This window comes from Diabrotica virgifera, chromosome 9 (assembly GCF_917563875.1).
Source record: "Diabrotica virgifera virgifera chromosome 9, PGI_DIABVI_V3a".
NCBI classification, from domain to species: domain Eukaryota; kingdom Metazoa; phylum Arthropoda; class Insecta; order Coleoptera; family Chrysomelidae; genus Diabrotica; species Diabrotica virgifera.
The window spans coordinates 764,566-770,463 of record NC_065451.1 but is presented as its reverse complement, the minus strand read 5'-3'; positions in this window follow the sequence as shown (position 1 = coordinate 770,463).

Below are 5,898 nucleotides of genomic sequence, written 5' to 3'. Positions count from 1 at the left end.
CCTGCAACATTAAAAAATTTTTTTTTTTGCGAAAGCTGGATTGCAAAATTTATTTTGCAAAATCTATTGAACCGATCTTAATGAAATTTACAGTATTGTTTTACTACATCATAAAGTTTTTGTGGGTAAAATATGAAGGTCCTAAGTGTACCATAAATGGTTGAAAAACGTAAAATGCCAATACTTGTTTTTGTATGGTTTTTTCGCAATTATTGCTATTTTGCAACAAGGGTGACTATTTTTTAAATGTTTAACTCATTCTATATTGTAGGAAATTTAATTATGCAACTTTTATGTTAAAACAACTTTTTTCAGAAATAAATAGTTTTAAAGTTATAATCAAAGAACCAATAAAACAATCGAATTTTTCCTTCATATTTTGACATTTTGATTATTTAAACAATGTTCAGGACCATTTTGTGTGGGAGGATAACTCAAATATTATTATTTGAGTTATTTTCAAGCAATTTTTGCAAAAAAATTTGAGTCACCTCTCAACGTCCATCTCAAAACAGATGCGCCTTGGACTAAAATCAGTGTACACAAAATGCTAGAGAAAATGTCATCAAAATGAGACAATAACTCTGCACAAGAGATTTAAGGTTGGGCCTAAGAGTCAGGTTGGCGAGGTGCTACGTTTTCTCGACTTTGTTTTACGGAATGCCCCATCAATGAAAAAACTGGAATCATTTGAATTATGGGTGTATCATAACTATAATAAAAACAAGAAAATTAGAATATCTGATATTAGTCCTGTCGCCAGTGGGGGTACAACGGCCTCCTTAATTGAGATGGACTTACCCAAGTTTTTTTTACGTATTTTGACCCGTAGAACACGAATTTTTTGGGTAACAGTCGATCCGGATGTCGATAAGATTGTTATAAACAAAGAACTTGAGGAATCACATAACAGCGATTTTTTGCAAAACAAAACATTTTTTTGTATTTTTTGGGTCATTCTAAGCAAAAAATGTTTTTACAAGTTTTTTCGTAGTATGCATAGTTTTCGACATAAACGCGGTTGAACTTCCAAAAAATCGAAAAATTTCAATTTTTGAATCCGAATAACTTTTGATTGATAAATAAAATAGCAATTATGCTTACCGCATTTGAAATTTCAAGTCAAATTCTATCGGGTTTGATTACTTTCATTGCTAAAAATTAATTTTTTTATTGTTAAACAAAGCTATAAATACATAGTGATTGAATGATGTTTTCAATGCATTTCTCATTTGAAATCGAACGAGTAGGCGCGCATATAAGCTAAACTCAAACAAAACTGGCTAGTGATTTTAGTAAGTAATTTTGCCAATTTAGTCAAATTGGTAAAAAAATCATTACTAAATATTTAATAATTACTAAATAATTAGTAATTTTGACAATTTTTGGCAAAATTGGCCAAAAACAAAAAATTACCTACTAAGATCACTAGCCAGTTGTGTCTGAGTTAACCGACTATAAACACAATTTCTACGTAGATTACGTACATTAAAACGCATGCATTGGGTACGGGAAACACTATGTGTTTATGGCTTTGTTTAACAAATAAGAACTTAATTTTTAGCAATGCAAATAATCAAAACTGATAGAATTTGACTTGAACTTTCAAATGCAGTAAGCAGAATTGCTATTATATTTTTTAGTCAAAAGTTATTCGGGTTCAAAAATTGCACTTTTTTGATTTTTTTTAAGTTAAACCGCATTTATCTCGAAAACTATGCACCCTACGGAAAAACTTGTAGGACCATTTTTTGCTGAGAATCACCCAAAAAATACAAAAAATGTTTTGTTTTGCGAAAAATCGCTGTTATGTAATTCCTCAAGTTCTTTGTTTATAACAATCTTATCGACATCCGGATCAATTGTTACCCAAAAAATTCATGTTCTACGGGTCAAAATACATAAAAAAAACTTGGGTAAGTCCATCTGAATTAAGGAGGCCGTTGTGCCCCCCTGGCGACAGGACTATCTATTACACGTGGAGAGAGATACAACTTGGTCCAACTGATTATACTTGCTCCAACTAAGAAAAGACGTAGAATATCATCGCATATTAAGATGTATGGCTATGATGATTGCCGACCTTGGTCTTGGAGATGGTACTTGAAGAAGAAGATCACTATCTTCTGGTCTTAAAGAGTGAACTTTTAGGTTTGTAACTGTGATTTTAGTGGTTTTTACTTTATCGTACTACATACGTAGTATGAGTATAATAGATAAAGTTATAGGATCGTGCAAAAAATTTTTTACAGATTTCACTTTTTTTTGACGTTTTGAGTCCCCCTCAGTGTAAAAAGCAAATAAAAAAATCATGTCGGAAGTATGTACGTATGTCTGTACGTATGTCTGTACGTACGTATGTACGTACGTATGTCGCCACCGCCCAGCAAAAACTACCGGACCGATTTCGATAATTTTTTTGAGAAGCTAAGCTTTTGAAAAAAACCTCTCAAAGGGGGGCCGAAATAGGGGGGTTATTTGGGGCCCATTTTTGCAAATTTTGACCGAAACGAATGAAATTTAACTTAAAGTTAGCTCATCGATAGGTGAATAGAAATACGGAATTTGACATTTCCAAATCCAAAATGGCGGCCAGCATGGCCGACCTCCCACCCGATACATTTCCCTACCAATCTAAAAACTTGTTTAAGATAAATTTAATTTGAAAAAACATTTATATAGCCTAAAGATGGGCCTATAACAAGAATATTATCGTTTTTCAGAAAAAGTTATGGGTTGCCTATATTTAAGGGGTCAAAATTTGACATAACTTTGAACTAGATTTTCTCAAAAATGGCTCCAAGGAATTTTTTTATTTTTTGATATATTTTTGATATCTTATCGGTTAATTCAATAACATTAGTCAGATTTCTTATCTCCTCATAGGAGGGGAGTTATAAATTTTTTATAAAAAAATATTCGAGTGCCCGTAACTTCCTCTGTAATAGAAACTATAATTTGAAATTTGGCAGACATATGGAGTACTTTATTATCTATCAGTTCAATAAATTTTATCCACAATATGGCTTCCGGTTGAACCGGAAATGAAAAAAAAATCTTAATTTTTTAGATACACCCTGTATATTTTTACATATTTTAAAAGAATACAAAAAATTACCTTTCCAATGTCATAAAACTCGTTACTGTAGCTCAAAAACTCGAAAATTTACAGAAAATAGAAATTTTGCTAGAATCTTGTGTATGTCCCCTCTCACGCGATCATAGCAGAGCATTATTATAGGGCAGTCAATGAGGGTATTTGGCTCCGAATTCCATCCTACTACATCGATGTACTTGATATTTTCACAGTAAGTAGGGAATAGCTCAAGAAACAAAATCTACCCTATATAATATGGCGCTTTTATCTTGGGGCAATTCACACCCCTTCAAGGGGGTGGAAAATTTGTTGGTCAAAATAAGCATGGAGGTGGCTAGAGAACCTATTTTTAAGCAAAAACTGATCTATACTTTTTTTTGAGAACTCAATACTTTTTGAGTTATGTAGTTGAAAATTGGCCATTTTCATTTAAAAATGACACGTTTTCGGACGGTTTTTTGTGAATACCTTAAAAACTATGCATCAAACTAAAAACAGTATATAAATTTTTTTAGATTATAAATAATAAAGAGATTCGTTCCTTCGTAAATTTTCTATTTATAATACAAAAAGAGATATTGTAGGTAAAAAGAGTTTGTTTTTTTGGTGCATGCCCAAAGTACTCATGCTTTTGTAGTGTTTGAAAAGGCATTTAAAACGAGCACCGTTAAAATGTCGGTTACATTCAAACTAAGCGAGATATGGTGCAAAAGAATATATGACTAATGTACTTTAAGGAAAAATGAGAAGTACATACATTTAACCCATCATCCACCAGAATTTAAATGCATTGTTTTTCTTTTGCAATACCTCTTAATATAGTGTTATTTCTATTTTCAAACAGTTGGACGGGTGAAAAAAATAAGATCAAATTATAGAGAGCATTTTTAACTTTTCTTAAAATTCTTCCTTTTGCTCCATGCAGTTCGAAAATAAAAATGTTCTATCCCCGAGAAGTGGTGGGAACCGCCCCCATGATAAAAGCGCCATAGTATATAGGATAGACTTTGAATTAGGAGATTGGGCTTTGGGCTACTCCCAAAATCTCATTAAAATCCATGCAGTAAAATGCAAATATTGTAAACTATTAATTTCTCAGAAAAATGAACTAATTTGAAATGAAAGTATGGCTAATAGTCTATTGATTTAGGTATGCAATAATCTATAGTGTGTCCCCGAACATTCTCTCAAATGCAGGAATTAATGATGCGTAGAACCATAAAATATTTTCAAGTATACAAGGTGTTTCTAAAATATCAAAATAACGAGTAACTTTGTTATTTTTATAGAATGCCAGTATCTAGTACGATAAAGATAATAGATCGGTACGATAAAGTTCTCGGGCGGCCCTTCCGTCCAGCGTTTTTAGAATCTTTTAAAGCTCTATATATTTTTATATCATTTGGTAATGAAGTTCCACTTTTTCGCAAAGAATAGTCAGGATGTTCAATTGTAGAGACCACTATTTGCAAGGCAGGGTCGATATAGTCTACGACGTTTTGATGTTTTTGGCTCAATTTATTATACATATACTTACATCTTCAGAAGTCTCCATCTTACAATTTCATTGTGAATATGTTTACCTGTATATTATCTACTAGAGTGTCATGTCATACAAGTCCTGAAAAATATAGATATTGATCACAAAATATACAGATTTTAAAATATTTACCAAACAAGTCACAGGCCATTTGGACGATATTTTGCAATAACCAATCAACCAATAAAATTACATTTTGAGAAAATTGCAAATGAACGTGTCAGTTACATTATAATCGATTACACTTTTTTAAAACAATATATCCTGTAAGTCTTTTGATAGTATTGATGTAAAATATGTTTCCCTATGGTTCTAAATAAAAAAAAACTATTTAAATTTGCCGTTTATTTCACAAAATATAAAAAATTAGAAATAACAAAATATTATATGGCACATTAAAATTTGTAACAACAGATCAAGGCACTTAACACATTCTTGCTTATTAACAAAACTAAGGAACTTTGCACATTGGGCATGTGTTATGGAACTTAATATATTATTGCAAATAGTCACAATATAGTTTTACCGAAAAAAGAACAGTTTATGTTACTGAAATATCGAAGTCCTTTACAATAAAATTAATATATTACGATCATGTTTGCGAATTTAGTTAGGTAAGCACAGTATTCGCTATTATCAATAGAATAATACACATCATAAATATTTGTAGGACATTTTAGGAACTTTAGGAATGTTTTAGAAATTTTAAGAAGTTTAGTTTTCTTATAATACTAAGTTAAAGTCTGCATTTTTAAATCTATAGGTATAATAAGTATTCACTCTTCTTCCAGTTCAAAATCAATATTTTCACCGAATCCTTCTGCATCGTCAATAAAATCTCTTGATTCGGTATTTTTCAAAAAATTATAAAACAGCTTTGAGTCGGATGGAATCAGCTTCATCATTTCCTTTAAGTCTGTGACCTTTGCTGGAGATAATTATTTTCCATTGGGCCAAAGACGGGGCAACTCGGTATCAAAATCCGGTTTTACTTTTCTACCCTTCACCCTTTTTGTAAATTTTAGAAGAGAAAGACAACAGACCATGAAATGATAAAACTTTAAAATACTTTTTATTATTCATCTTATTCCTTTTAAAACTATAATTTTTGTCAACTATTCAAAAATATATTTGAACTATTTAAATCAATACAATTTTGATATGTATGTATTATACATAAAAGATTTTGCAAGTTATCTACATTATTAAAATTTTGCAGTGAAGTGAAACGATGACGATGAAACTACCTATATATTCAGAA